We start from the raw sequence: 15,223 nt of genomic DNA on the forward strand, positions 1-15,223 counted from the left end.
TGTGGCCTGATCTAATGGGAATGGTGTAGAAGGTGTGCAGAATTGTGAGTGTTAGGCTCGGTTGGCATGGTTTCTCTGGTTGAAATTGCAAACTGGTGACAACTTTTCTGGCTGAATGGTTAGGTGTTTCCAGGAGGTTGATACGTGGGCGGGGACAATAGCCAATAGGTAGCATAGATTCGAATCTCTAAAACAGCTCTGTGTGATGTCACCGCTTCTGGCAACATTATGCTTTGCATAGCATTTTTCGAATCTCTAAAGCAGCTCTGCGTGATGTCACCGCTCCTGGCAACATTATGCTTTGCATAGCATTTTAATTTGTGTTTGAGAAGGCACTGTGTCTCCATAGTTGCAATACAATTACATAGGAAGACTTTGAACAGCTCTTATAAGAATAATATGCGTGACTGTTAGTGTCATCGAAAAAATAAACCTTTTATGACGAGTTATAAACCATGCGGGCTGTGGAGATGCATGCTCTGGTCATGGGTGGTGCACCTCGCCGTGGCATGCAGTTTGGAATGCAAATGGTTAATGCGACCGCTTTCAAGAAGTCAGGGGGCTGTAATAGTTTTTCTGTATGTCAAGCATTATTTAAAATCATAATTTGAGGCACTTTCATTTTGTGCCATGTTAACTTCCATTGATTTCAAGCAGCTAAAATATTGGCTTTCTGATTCGAAGTAAAGTTAGGCCAGATCTGGGATGTTGTGCCTTCTTGGAGAATAGGGATTTTGATTTGGGAAGAAACCACAGAAGCTGTTACATCACTCTGCGGCATCCTCAGTTCCGTAGCTTGTACTTAGCATTGATCTGATGTTCTCATGTATCTGCTTTCCCACCAAACAAACACACAGAAAACTTCAAACCATAATGCGCCTGTCAAGCTCAATTCAGTAATCAACATAAACGTCACTTTAAAAAGCAGCATTGGCTGTGGCAATGTTTTCTGTTTACATAGGCAGTGGTGACTATGTGTAACCAGATGATTCTTCTCATGGAGATAAATCAGAGTTCAACCTGTCTGTACATCGTTAAGGTTGTTCACAAAATTTAGGGTACAAATTTGCCATTCAGCTATTTTCTTCAGTCATTCGAAATTTTTTTAACGTTGGACAACTAGCAATCTGCTTTGAAGAACACTGAGAGAAGTATAATTGAAAGTTCGACTAGCATTTGGTTGGCACCCGTGTCAAAGAAGTAAGCTAGACAAGTTAACACAGCAGGTGCAATTGAAGCGAAACGGTAGTATAATCGGCTTATACGGGCTTTAACATTGTCTATGCCTTTTAAAGGGGCCCTGCAACACTCTTTCAAGTAGCCATGTAATGCAGCCATTAAAGGCGAGCTTATTGCCTCACAAATTCACCGCCACAAAATTTTGCAAATTCATCCAGTACAAACGGAGTTGCAAAGATTTGTATCACGCTGTAATTGCATTCTCTCTTGCCTCGTCCCGATGAAAGCGCTGGAAACTAAACAGAGAGGGATGGCACGGGGAAAGAAAGACGTCACGCGCACCGCGTGACCTTCAGCACTTTCCTTCTTCTTCTTCTCTTTTTTTTTTTTCGATTACACAGCTTTTCAGTGCAATTGCGCGTGCATGCGTGGGCAAGTTGCGATTTTTCGCGGCGACCCTGTTACAAATGAGCGCGCCATGTTTAAATCAGCCAATGGCTGATCCAACAACTTTTATGCAATGATTTTGGATATCATACGTCATTTCACTAGAAAAGAGAAGGAGATTTTTAGCTGAGTTTGAGAATGCAATGCAAATTGCGGGCCGTGAGCTGCGCTATAATATTTGTCTTGCTATCTATAATATTTATGTTCTCAGAAGCCTCGACTACTGAGTGACAGCGTTTTCTGACCATGCTCAAAAAGTGTTGCAAGGCCCTTTAAGGTGTAATTTTGCTGCATCATAGTAGTCATGTTCAGTTGCGTGAATTTCTTTAACATTGACCAACTGGCACTTTGCTTCGAGTAACAGTTAAGAAAAGTTGAATAGCATGTTTGGTGTGTTGGTGTTCCTGTCAAGAAAAGCATTTTACGATAATGATGGGGGAACAAGCGTAACGTGCAACTGTAGTGTGTAAAGCGAGGTTGGTCGGTTGTTTATTCGTCGTAAAGGCAGCACATCAGGCATGGGAACACAAGGCACAGGGCAGATGCTCAGATACTGCTGTGCTATTTTTACAAGGAACGAACAGTCTCTAGTCGTATTGCTTCTGTCCGCATAATTTACGGCTGTGGCAGCTTTATTTCCTTTTCTGCCAAAGGCAGCTGCTATGCATGTAGTGCTATTGACATGTGCTGGCCCAGCGATGTTCAATTTTAAGAAAACTGCTAATCGATCAGTCCACTATGGTTAGAAAACTTAACGTCGTAGAGCCAAGGGTTTAGTAGAATAGGTTATTCAAAAAGTTTCAGTGCATGTACGAATGGCTTGTTGTTGTAAGTGCAGACTACAAGCATCGAATAACGATGCACTTGACTAGCGAGGAATACCTGCTACGCTTTTCATGGAGTCTTTGGGGGCAGGCCACAGCTGGTGTGGCAACACACCTCATTGCAACCCTTTGCCTTTTTAGAATTATTTTGTTATGTAATGCCACGTAAAGAACGAAAACTTGCCTTCGTGCAGTAGTCACCGTTACACCAGGGAAGGTGCGTTTACATGCTGTAACCTCTTTTGGGGTGTCTACGTATGGTTCACATTGAGCATTGTCCAAGTTCTACTTGCCAATACTCCCTTGTAGAGATGATCCGGGCATCATACGTCTAGATTCATTGCTGGTGCACCTCTCGCGTCGAGTACGTCTAGATTAATCGCAAAGCACGATTTTTCGAGTCAAGTGTCGTGCGTTGGTTTGTCGCTGCGACCGACACCTGCAATCATGCTGCTGCTCTTCGACCACCAGGTTTTGTAAATGTGTGTTTCCAAAGCTCATTGCGAGTTACATGAATTTCGTGCCGCACGCATTTGTAAATCTGTAGCGAGAGTATTACTGGCGAAAAATAGAAAAAAAACGAACTTGAGACATTTTGCAGCTGTCAAAGAAAGAGGCGGTTCAGTTGCACGGAAGAGCCATTAATTAGACTAATGGCAATCCGTGACAGCTTTTGCGCGAGGAATGAATATTAGGTGTGCGACATTTAATTTTACCCTGCCAAGACAGAGACGAAGGGTAGGTTGAGCTTGTGTGGTGTTGTGGAGGACAACCCTTGAATGACGAGTCATCATAGTATCATTTTATCTTACTCTGTAACTGCTTGTGTGTCACATGAAGTGAGAATGTAACGCCACTGTTTAATGGGATACCCCAACTGTCTTGTTGAAGTGAGAGTTGGCTTTATTGTACATGCGCTAGCTTAATGCAGTGACGGTAGTTCTGCGTTGGCAGTCGTTTATATTGTGAAAGTGTACCACTGGTGTGAGTGCGCAGCTGCCGCTGGATTGCTGTGGCATCACGTTATTATGAGCATATTCGACTTTTTTTTTGTGTGTGTTGTGAAAGATTCGAAGTGAGCACTTGAACAGACAACTCCTTTTACAGGCATTTCTTGTTTAGTTTAAGCAGTGTCTTAGCGCACTTGCACTGCTTGACATGTCTCGGCAGAAGAAAAAAGAAACGCATTTTTAGTGAACAACCTTGACTTTTGTGCATTTTTCAATGACACTGTATGCTTACCAGAACATATCCATGATTAGGCGTCTACACCTGCGCCTTCAGTTTTACTGTAGAAGGATTTCACTGTGCCGGTTGTTCAGTGGTGTTTTGCTGTTGAGGCCTAGTCGAGTGGAAGTGATGAACAGCTCATGGCATGGTAAGGCCATTGCCATGAGAATTTGCCAGTCAGAAGCACCTACCAAATGAAACATCGTACTTCGGGGTCCCTTTAAGCACCTTCGTTTGTGCTACTCGCATTATCTAAGTTATTTATTGAGGCACCGCCCCTTTGCTGTACTGATACACACCCATCAATCAACTACGATATGTGATTGTGCGTTGTACAGGTACCGTTGCATCAGAGTAATTAGGAACACCTAGGTGTATTGTGTGTGCGTGTGTGCAGAATGTATCCTGGTGCACATAAAGAGCAGAAGTTTTTTTGTTATTGTTTCTTTTTATGGCGCAAGGTGTGAGACCGCCACAATGGAAGTGACGTGGGCCATGTCGCACACTTCGAGTTAGCATACCACGTCGCCACGCTAACACCTTGATTCTTGCCAGTTTTACAGCTATGCACTTGCTGAGTGTCGGCGGAGCACACTGATTGATGTGAATCATTGCACCTAGCTTAAGACGAAGGTCCACTTAAATGGACCTTGTCAGGGCTCTCGTAGAACGAGTCACCTGTTCCGCAGACGGCACAAGCGTTCGTTCCACATTAATTTTTCTCGGGTTTCGTGCAGCGAAATTGTGCTTAGTGGATGGAAAGTATCTGCAGCTGTACTATGTACTTAAAACAGTGCCAAATTATTATCGGCACTTGTCGTCTCTCAAAACGTGATTTTCACTGTAGAACCTTGCACACCTCGCTGCACCTGTATTTTCCCAGAAGTTTCTGTGGCTGGAAAGTCTTCCAACTTAGACCTCTTTAGCAAGAGACAAGGCGATGATTCTTGCATGTCATCGGAGTCTCGGGTTCCGGTGCTCCGGCTGTTGCGTGCTGTTCCGTTTGATAGCAAATGATCCCGTTACAAAATGCGCCACTTTGATAAGTATGTGCACAATAATTTTCATTGACGAATTTTTCTAGCTTGGCATTTGAGGCATGCAGCACCTGTCGGGTGTTGTCAGGTCGATGGCCCTAGATCACAGGTTTGTAGTTTGCTTTTATTGTAAATATATATATACATGTTTAGTTGCTAAAACAGATAAACACAACATAAAAAAACAAGCTCCCGTGCAGCAATGCAATGCAATGCACTAACGCACAGCCTTTCAGCTAGCCCAACCAATGGATTGCTTGACTTTAGCGTCTTATGTTGTCTCGCTAACAAGCACTCTCGGTAGTTTAACAGCAAATACTACCAAATGCGTATGTTTCAGATGCCTGTTAAGTTGGTTTGAGTCTGTGTAGACGTGTTGAAGCATTATCGATCTTTAATGGCAGCTCAGTGTAAAGGTTGAGTGCAGCTTTAAAAAATTTTTCAGTAGTCATGCATCTTGCAGTCTCTGCACTGAACACACTTCAGAATGTTGCTAGTCAGCTCCTGTTGTGGGCACAAGCATGTTTCGTGTCTTTTCATCTTAAATCAGTTTGGCAATTTTAAACGTGCACAGAGTGGTTCGCTGAGAAGTCACCCAATGTACCTTCATTAGCTGCAGCTGGAACAGATTCTCATAACAAGTTTGTTGCTCAGCAGCAGCTCAGTGTGATTATGTAGTGGAACTGCCATATCAGTGAGACTAATTGTGAAGTGCACTACGGCAAGAGCCAGCACAGTAGGCAGCCGCAAACTGAGTAGGAATAGGGCCACTGTTAACTGAAGTCCTGCATCCAATATTTGAACCATACAGTTTCATTGTACTATATGACGGTCGACGTCATAATTCAGCCATCTTTATATGACCATTCTGGCAGAATTTAGGCCATAATGTGCACAAGTGACTGTAAAACGAATTTACAGTTGGTCCAGGCATTGTAGCTTGGCAGTAGCTGTTATTGATCTTGTACGTGGCAAAATTACGTGACAACCTTTAAAGCATGGAGGAAATCTTAGCAAATACAGATTCTGAGCTTGCATGATTAAAAGGAGCTAAGGGTTTATTTAATCGGAAGAGAATGTCTTCATGCTCCACCAACTACTGAATACTATAGTGTGTCTGCTAAGTTTTAGAAGATTAAACACTTAATTTTTGCAGTGTCAGTGCACTTCCACACTCTGCTTGGGGGCGACGTTGAAAATTTAGAGTCGTTGGTGTCCCAAGTCACACGCACAAGAATGTTAGACAAGTGTATGCACATTTAATTTTGGCAGCGATGTGTGAGTTTGGTTGGCATCGGTCTTGTGGAAATAAATGCCTGAATTATTTACTACCATACATTGCATCACCTGCACTTAAATGATATGTGTAATAAAAACTCAACGGTCAAGTTCTTTTTCGTGTTCTTGCCTGATGGCCCAGGGCCATTTTTTCGCTGCTTTGTCCATATGCATTTGCAAATGTGTTCTTTCTTTTCTTTCTGCAAGTCATTTACGGTCTTTGTAAAAAGAAACACGATTTGCTTGTCATTACAAGAAAAGGTAGCTCTGAAGTGTCTTTTTGTTCAGAGTTCCTTAAACGTAAATGGTGTGTGCTGCTGATGACTGTATTCTGGATCACTATTTTTGTTTTCAAAGTTGCTTTTGTTTTGCTAATTTTAATGCGCTCAATTGGCGCGCGCTGGCCGCCATTTTCGAAGTCTGCACAAGATGGACCTGTGCCATATCACTGAGCGTCACGCTCTCGACAGTCCGTTATTGCATTTCTTTTGCTTTGCAAGTTGAAGATAGCAATAAAAAAATTATGTAAAATATTCCTACTGGCCTTGCAATGTCTTATTTTCAAAACAGCTTATAGAATGTTGTACTGCTGGTTTCAGCTTTGTACTGAACACTCAAGGTTCTTCCATGTTAGAACAGGCAGCCAATTAGATGAGGCATACCCACTTATTGAGCCTGTCTGAGATAGCAAAATAAAAAATTTATCAGTGTGTATGTGAGGGGGTGGGGGGGGGGGGCTCCAGGATTCTTTGATTATCCATCCTTGACAGTTCTGGATTGACACTGCCTCATGCTATGTTCTGTGGCTCAAGGCACCATATTCTAGGCCGTCTGAAACACTCAAACACAGATTAAAAAAAAAAACCTTCCCATGTGTCCTTCTGGTTGTTTGTCTCTGTAGTGCTGTAGTTCTAGTTGTTTGTCTCTGCATTTTTGTTACCTTGTCTAGGTTTGCTTGGTACATATTATTAATATTTTTTCGTGCAGTGACTCTTCTGACCCTGGTTTCAATTCATTGCATTGGAATTGCATAATTCCTTTTGTTCACTTATCTGCCCACATTCAGTCTAAAGTCGTTGCACACACACTTTTTACAAACCTTTCATTTTGACTGCACCGCACTAAAGTTTGCATGAGGTGTGTAACGAAAAACAGAGTGGGGGAGGGATGAGTAATCAGCGCAAAGTGCACTTAGAGACTACACAAATTCCAGGTGATAACGTAACAGGGAACTTAACTGGTTTCAACTGGGTATCACCCGGTCCCAGTTGCACCCCACCTGGCTACTGAATGAAACCAGCTAAATTGGAAACAACTGGTCCCAGTTGCAGTTCTATTTGGGCCCCAGCTGGAGCTGCGAATATACTTGTTCTGAATGTTTGCAATCTGATAAAAAAAAGGATGGAAGTCAAATATTATTTGACATTGTCACGTTTGAGCTAATAGGTTTCATCCAAGAGGTGATTATCCTCATGGAAATGCAGATTGTTGGCCTAGTTGGTTTGCATTTTTTTTTTAATTATACCTATGAAGGATTGAGGACTGTCGAGCAATTCATTCCTTCATGTTGCGTCCTCACTTCAGTACTGTGTTGTTTTACAAGACTGCACGAGCTGGCCCTTAAGAACGATCTGCGAATCTGCAAGGAGCTCATTTTTACTGTACTTGCGCGCCGATAGATGGATTGATGTGGCTGTACCCTTTAGATCGGGCGGCAGCTAACACCACCTAGCCGTAATACTTAATGAACCATCAACTAGATTTATCTTTTTTTCCCCTTAAATAGTAAAGTATAGGACTGGTACTTAGCAGTGAATAGTTTGATTATCACTCTTGCCTTGACTTTAGCCACCAATCAGATAACCTCCTTCTAGTTAATTCTACCCGCTTTAAGTCTATTTTGCCCTCCTTGTCCCTAAACACAACTGCTTTGAAAAACTCTGCGCCATCATCCTGAACTATAGGGTGAAGCCCTTTACAGAACAATATCAAGTATTCGACAGTTTCCTCCTCCTCTCCACTCGCACTGCATACCGTGTCTACCCCTCCGTATTTGGCCCGATATGTTGGTTCGCAATACTCCTGTCCTGGCCTCAAACAGTAGAGAACTACCCCGAGTATTATCATAGATCCTTTCCTTGGCAATTTCCTGCTTGAAAGTTCGATAGGTCTCTAGTGCGGGCTTCTTAATCATGCCAATTCTCCACATGTCTTTTCCACGCGCACGCAAGCTTGCAGTGCCTCCTACAAATGACGCACTGCGCCGAGATGGTCGACAGGCCCGCGGGACACCGTGAGTAAGACCTATGCATAGAGGCGCCTGGGACGTGTAACGCAACCGCCACGGATCGCGTTGCGTGACCCACCGTATAGACATCGCCGACGCGACAGGGAGTTCCACGGCCAAGCAGGCGAAAGGCCTGTCGCTTTTCTTTCGCGGACGTGCATCACCATCTCGCGTTGCCGCCGTCGCCGCTCTGCCCGGACCGGGGAATGACGTCAAATAGGTCAGCGGTAGCAGGAAGGCGACCACAGACCGGGTTGTTGGGGGAGGACGACGGTGGCGTTAAGCCTCCTGGCGGCGGTCGGAGGTGAAATCTCGGTCAAGGTTGAGGTCCCCCGTGCCACGCTCCTTGCCTAGGGCTTGCTCGCGCCCTTCTTCGGGTGTTTGTGCGTCCGGCGAGTGTGTGCGCGAACAGGCGTGCATGTTTGTGCGAAACTCGGTGTATAACTGCGTTCTGCCGCATCCGTTGAGGCCATGGCGGGCAGCATGCAGTCTTGTGAGGGGGACGATGTCGTGATCCGCGTCGTGTGTGGGACAAGGTTTTCGTGTGTGTACGAAAGAAGTCGACTCCCGCTCACCTGCAAGTTCCGGGGCTGCGTAGAAAACTAAAGAAAAAAGACGGAATGGATATGCAAGGAAAGAGACAAAAGTACGCTCGCAGTGTTTGCTGTACGCGGCGGAAGAATAGCGACACGCACAATTTGTGGCACAACAACGTACAATTGCTTGGAGTGCGCGCCCGAGTGTGGTGTCCGTTACAGTGTAATATTTTGTACGCAATGTATATTGGCTGTCCAGAGAGACCTGAGATGCGGCGGTTAGGCTAGGTCTAACTGTCCCCACGTGGGAGCGGCCCGCAGTGTCGCCCTAACAGGTGGCACTTCTCCTGGTCGTTAAATTAAGTTCTTCGTACGTAATGTATAATGCACAGGGACAAAGGGTTTTGTTTCCGCACCCTTTGTCCTGTTGCTTTCCTGTCTTCGTCCAAGCAGTAACGCGCGTTGGTGAGTGCAATGTAACTGGTAGATGACCGAGTATATATGAAAGCCAGCACGCAATTGAAAGAAGATTAGACTTGCGCGAAGAAAAAGTCTCATTTTCAGTGCTGTTTTGTCCTTGATAAAGTTAATCTGAGGCAGGACGTACGGCTTTATCTTGCCGCTACACGTCAACGCAAAGGTGTTGAGAGCTGAATATTATTGCGGGAGTGGATCGATTGTAACGCGCCTTGTATCTTTGCATTCCAGTGAGCCTCCGAACGATGCGTTACGATTTCCGTCCTTTGATAGCGTCCTTTGATAGAATTATTTGTTTGCATGCGGTAGCGTAAAAGAACTCGTTCCGCAGGAATGCCGGCAGCGTTGGTTGTTAGCAAATAAAAACATCGCATTGTCCGTGACCGAAAAAACTTGGAAAGATGAAAATAAGATAATAAAAAAAGTTCGGCCTGCGTGGCACTCTGGTGGTCCACGAGAGAGCCACGATACTGCTTGAAACAGCTTCAAAAAAGAAAAAAACAATATGTCATCTAGGAAATTAAAGGCCAAAAAACGGCGGGAAGGGGAAGATGGAAGCTTTCGATAAAAAGGAAATCCGTAAACGGTGGCTGTGTGCTCAAGCGCACGTTTCGATAGACTTGTCTTCTTCAAGACTAGAACGTGAAATCAACTGGTCTTAGCCACGGAGGCTACTCGTTCCAGCCAAGCCAACTGGGATCATGTCCAGCTGTACTGAAGGTAACTGTAGCAAACTGAAACTTTGACCACGTGGCAATTTCGTGCTCCTTCAGGTAAATTTTAGCAGCTCTGCTTCTTGCACTGAGCCGAAGGGAAGAATCTAGGAAGGCTAGATTTTCTAGCCTCGAAGACGACAAGTCCAATTGTCGAAAAGCCAGCTCGTACACAAAACCCCTGTTTAAAATTTTTAATGTAATATTGCGTGGCAGAAGCGTGGTATCGCGTTAGGCGTCAAAAGTAGGTTGTGCTACGAGCTGGTGTATTAAAGGGACACAATTAAATCGACGTTGATTGTTAAAATGGTGGTCCAGAAACCTCGTAGTGTTACATTTGTGCCAAGGAAAGGCCTATTTTGAAACAAAATCGCGTTTTAGTGGTCCGTTTCGGGTTAGCGCACTTCAAATAACCCGCCTCAAGAAGCGGACCGATTCACGTCACTGTTGCCTGCACAATGTTGCCTGACTTTACTGCGCTAGTAGCAGCGTGAGTCACATCAGCAACAGCGGCCATTGATCAATTTCCCGCCATTGGCTTCGAGATTGAAGACGTTTTTTGTTTCAACTTCGCCCAACTAGATGGCATCACATGTCCCGTGTAACCACGTGAAAATTGAATTTTCCACGGAATTTTTGAACCACACGCGTCATTCGCCATAGTAAATTCCGGCGGTTCTTTTTCCATGAATCAAACAGAAACGAACAAGCAGCATTTTATTGCATCTCGAATGCATGGAAGGTTATTTATTTAGTGCAGTTAGTTCGATTACTAGTGATTAGTTGTAGACGGTCCGTGTGATGTCATCGGGATCAACTTGAGAAAGTCCTACTGCGGCGCTTGTGTTCTTGTGCATTTACCCTAATTTGTCCGTAAGTAGGGCATTGTTGTTGATACTGCTGTCGTTTTAGATGTCATACATTAAACTTTCACACTGATGTAAATATTTATTTGACTTTGCTGTCCCTTTAAAGGGCCAGCAATTACAGAACGCCAAGACATTTTTTAATATGCAACAACAGCGAAAGCATCATCAAGGTGAGCAGCACGTAGATCCTTGTGGACGCATAGTAGCGCTGATTCTCATAAAGAAGAATCATGGCGTGAACTCAACTTGCAGTAGCGGCACTCTGGGAAAGTTTGAAACTGCCAATGTTGAGGACACTGTCGTTAGTTTTTCGCGGCACGGTTGAGGAATGCACCGACAACCGAAGCCGGGCTGGCATTTGAGAAGGCGATGCACGTGGGGTCGGATTACACTACGGCAGATCACTCTTGAAAACGAAGCTTACGCGTCGTGCAAGTTTTGTGCTGTCATGCGTTTTCTTCTGCTAGTTTAAGGTGTTACCGAAAAGTGAAAGTTAAAACTTGAATAAGGCCAGCTACAGCAGGAATTCATACGCACACTCCTAACGTCCGATTTCTGGCGGAATGCACTGGTAAAGTGTACAAGAAGACTGGACAAGAGAACGTAACGTGGTTAAGGTTGCAGTTGGATCCCAAGTGGACGCAGTTACCTTCAATACAAGCGGTCAGTCGGTTTCCAGTTGACTTGACTGGAACTAGTTGATCCTAGTCAACACCCAATTCCCTGTTACTAATTTCTATCTCTGACAGGAGGCGCTTCGTATGTGATGTTCCTGCATGTCTCCCGGCGTCTAAAGTTTCCAGTGCGCGCTGCTCATACCAATAAAATGTTCTAACTAGACCCAATTGTATAAGTTGTTCTCTAGTCTCCCCTTAGCCGCCCTGATTTAGGCCAGCGCTTGTAACCTAAGCTGTGCTAATTGCACGTGCATCATTAGCATATCCCGAATGGCGGAGAGCTTCCACGTTCCCTCATTTTTCTTTCTATTCGCGGATACATACAAACACATGCATGGATGCTAAAAAGATAAATTAATCTACACCCCCCTCCCCCCCTCAACCCGAAATGAAATGTTATAGCTAAGCACCCGGTGCATGTTTTCGTTGCCTGCACCCAGCAGATTTGGCCACAACAACCAGATGGCTTAAAAGTGGACACTTGGAACAAATTTAGCCTGCGTAGTTGATTCGCATTCGACGAAGAGTTCGTATTCGTCCAACCTCGCCTTCGTTAGAGTTCCGAAGTACAAACTGACTACGCAGGAAAAACTTGTGTTGCAACAGGAAATGCGCATGATCCTAAATAATTCTCAATCACGGCGTTACACAAACAGCGGTGGTACAGGAGTGTTGCAAGAGAGCTTGCAAGGGAACCTTTGTTTGTTTATTTGTATTGGCGCTGTGTTCTTCGTGGGGCAAATTAGAGCGAGCGTGAGTTGATGAGTAAGAAGGCGTCGAACGCATGGCATTTGTGCTGTACTTGACATATATGGCGCTTGCGTCAGCGGTCACTTCGAGATAAACGATTCGCATTGTGTCATCACGTCGGGCCTCGGAAAAAGGCTTCGGGCACAGCGGCTGGAGTGGTCGGCACTTGCAGAATGGCTTATTGCCATGGAAATGGCTCGTCTCTCATAAGCGCTCTCGTGTTAATATTTATGCAAGTGATTAGTGTCTTAGGCGCAAACATAGGCCGTTCTTTGAAATAAAAATAAAACGGTCAAAAAGTTCGCGCCCTTTTGTTGCGATAGAGATATAGCCTTTATTAATTTCCGGCAGATTGCTGGGATGGGCTCCCACCTAGGGGCCAACGGAGAGACCGTTATTCCAGAATAGATATGAGCACTGACCGATTTTAGATAGCTGCAGAAATCTATCTATCTATCTATCTATCTATCTATCTATCTATCTATCTATCTATCTATCTATCTATCTATCTATCTATCTATCTATCTATCTATCTATCTATCTATCTATCTATCTATCTATCTATCTATATATCTATCTATCTATCTATCTATCTATCTATCTATCTATTTATCTATCTATCTATCTATCCATGAATGAAATGTTCAGTGATTCACATTTATATAAGAAATGTATTCACGAATGAATGGAGACTGGACTTCGACAACTTCCGTCATATCCACGAAGTGAATGATGATGAGTGGGCGAAGCTACGGAGGTAAATGATGAGGGGGTGAATTCACGCTCATCGCGGAGACTTCCAGTCACCAAAGAGTCTTTACATGCAGGTAGAGCACACTGTGTACTCTATGTGATCTTGACTGGTGGCGGCAAACTGCCACTGTAGAACGGCGTTGGCGCGGGATTGCTCGTTTCTGGTGCTGGAGATGGGGGTCGAATTGTTATCGAACCACAAGTAATCGCAAACCTTGCAGCTGTGGCCGAAACTGCGATCCTGGGTAGCGATCGCTTCAGGCGCTTGGCTGCACCATCCCTCGCCAGCATTCTTCTGCACCACCGAACCCCAACAGAGAGGAGTCAGAATTCTGGGAGGCGGCTCTGCTCGGAGGACCTTCCGGCCCAGCCATGGTCCGGTGTGCCAGGACAGCGGCCACGACCAATGGGGTTCAATGGCTGGGGACTCTACCTAGTACTGTAGGGAAGCTGAGCCACTAGAGGTTGATTACCCTTGCAACCTTTCTGATTTTAATAAATGTTTACCACGTACCACCACCACTTTAGGATCCGCTTGCCGCCGCCCATTCGCGGGCCTTGAGCTCCGGCTTCACTTGTATTTGTGCGGGTTTCACCACCTCTTGATCGGTGGCTTGTTGTTGACGACGAGCCAGTGCCGCTTCGGCTTCTCAGGCTGTCACCTCCGAGTCTTGACGGCAAGTCCGGGCTTCAACCGGGGGCGAATCCAGCCACTCATTTTAGGGGAGTGGTCACCTGAAGTAACATTGGAGAGGGGGTCATGGTCATGTCTTTTTTTGTTTTTACTAGCAGAAAAACCCCTTCATAGCATAAATACTGGTAATGTGTGCTCGTAGTGGTTTCACTCATTAGTCCTAATTGGTGATAGACGGTGGACTAGATTGGTGGATATGTGGGATTTAACTTCCCAAAACCACCATATGATTATGAGAGACGCCGTAGTGGAGGGCTCATGAAATTTTGACCACCTGGGGTTCTTTAAGGTTCACCCAAATCTGAGCACACGGGCCTACAACATTTCCGCCACCATCGAAAATGCAGCCGGGATTCGATCCCGTGACCTGTGGGGTCAGCAGCCGAGTACCTTAGCCACTTGACCACAGCGGCGGGGCAGGTGGACTAGAAGCATTGAAGTGAGAAGAAGGTGGGAGGGAATCGCTCTCCGGATCCGCCACTGGCTTCAACCGCCTTACGAGCTCTCCGCTCCGGCGCCTTTGTCTTCTTCGTTCATATTACTGAAGCGCACAGACTGACAACTGTTCAGGGAGGGAGACAGCTCCTTCGGTGTCATGTAGGAGTGGAGCGAATGCCACACAGCCATATCGGGGGCGCTCGAGTACTAGCGGCTTGCTACGACGCGGCAACAGACAAGCCTCGACCTTCAAAGGACTGTCTACACTCGGGTCATTAAGGGTAACTAGCTGGGTTCCCAGAGAAGGCAAGCGGCTGAGGGGGAGACAGGTGGGCAGATGAGATTAAGAAGTTTGTGGGTATAAATTGACAGCAGCAAGCACAGGACCGAGTTGACTGGTGGAACATGGGAGATATGCCTTTGTCCTGCAGTGGACGTAGTCAGGCTGATGATGATGATGACACTCGGGCAAATTTTCCTTATTGTGGCACAAATTAGAAGATTGTCCATCACACCGGCTGCAATGAGCATGCTTTTGTTCCATTAAAAACGATATATAATTTTAGCTTGATTTTGAAAGTCGAGGAAAATGACCGCTAGCGTCACCCAACAGCGATGTGGTAAATTTACTGGTAGGACGAGAAAGCCCGGTAGAAAAGAGACAATCTACCTAGTAGATTGGCTCTTTTAAAAACAAACATGTATAACTTGAAATTGTATTTTACGCACTTGAGGCAGCTTTAGGTTGCGCCAGAGATTGATTTCGGTGGCGTTGCTGGGTTCGCTTGCCTGCAAACGGCGAAGAAACACCACCACGTTGTCCGCCGGCGCTCATAAGAACAACAAAAAGAGTGTGCGTGCCTTAAATGACCATTAAGGTGTTTTATTAATAAGCAAAACCCGATTAAGCCTGCGAAAGGCGCGCGTGGTTTCAGTTTTTGATTTTTGCTGGCAGTGCAATTGTCATCGCCTCCACCGACCAGTGTTGTGGACCCTCATCCCACCGATGAAAGAAGACCGAACGCAGATCGAAA

This window comes from Rhipicephalus microplus, chromosome 9 (assembly GCF_043290135.1).
Source record: "Rhipicephalus microplus isolate Deutch F79 chromosome 9, USDA_Rmic, whole genome shotgun sequence".
NCBI classification, from domain to species: Eukaryota; Metazoa; Arthropoda; class Arachnida; order Ixodida; family Ixodidae; genus Rhipicephalus; species Rhipicephalus microplus.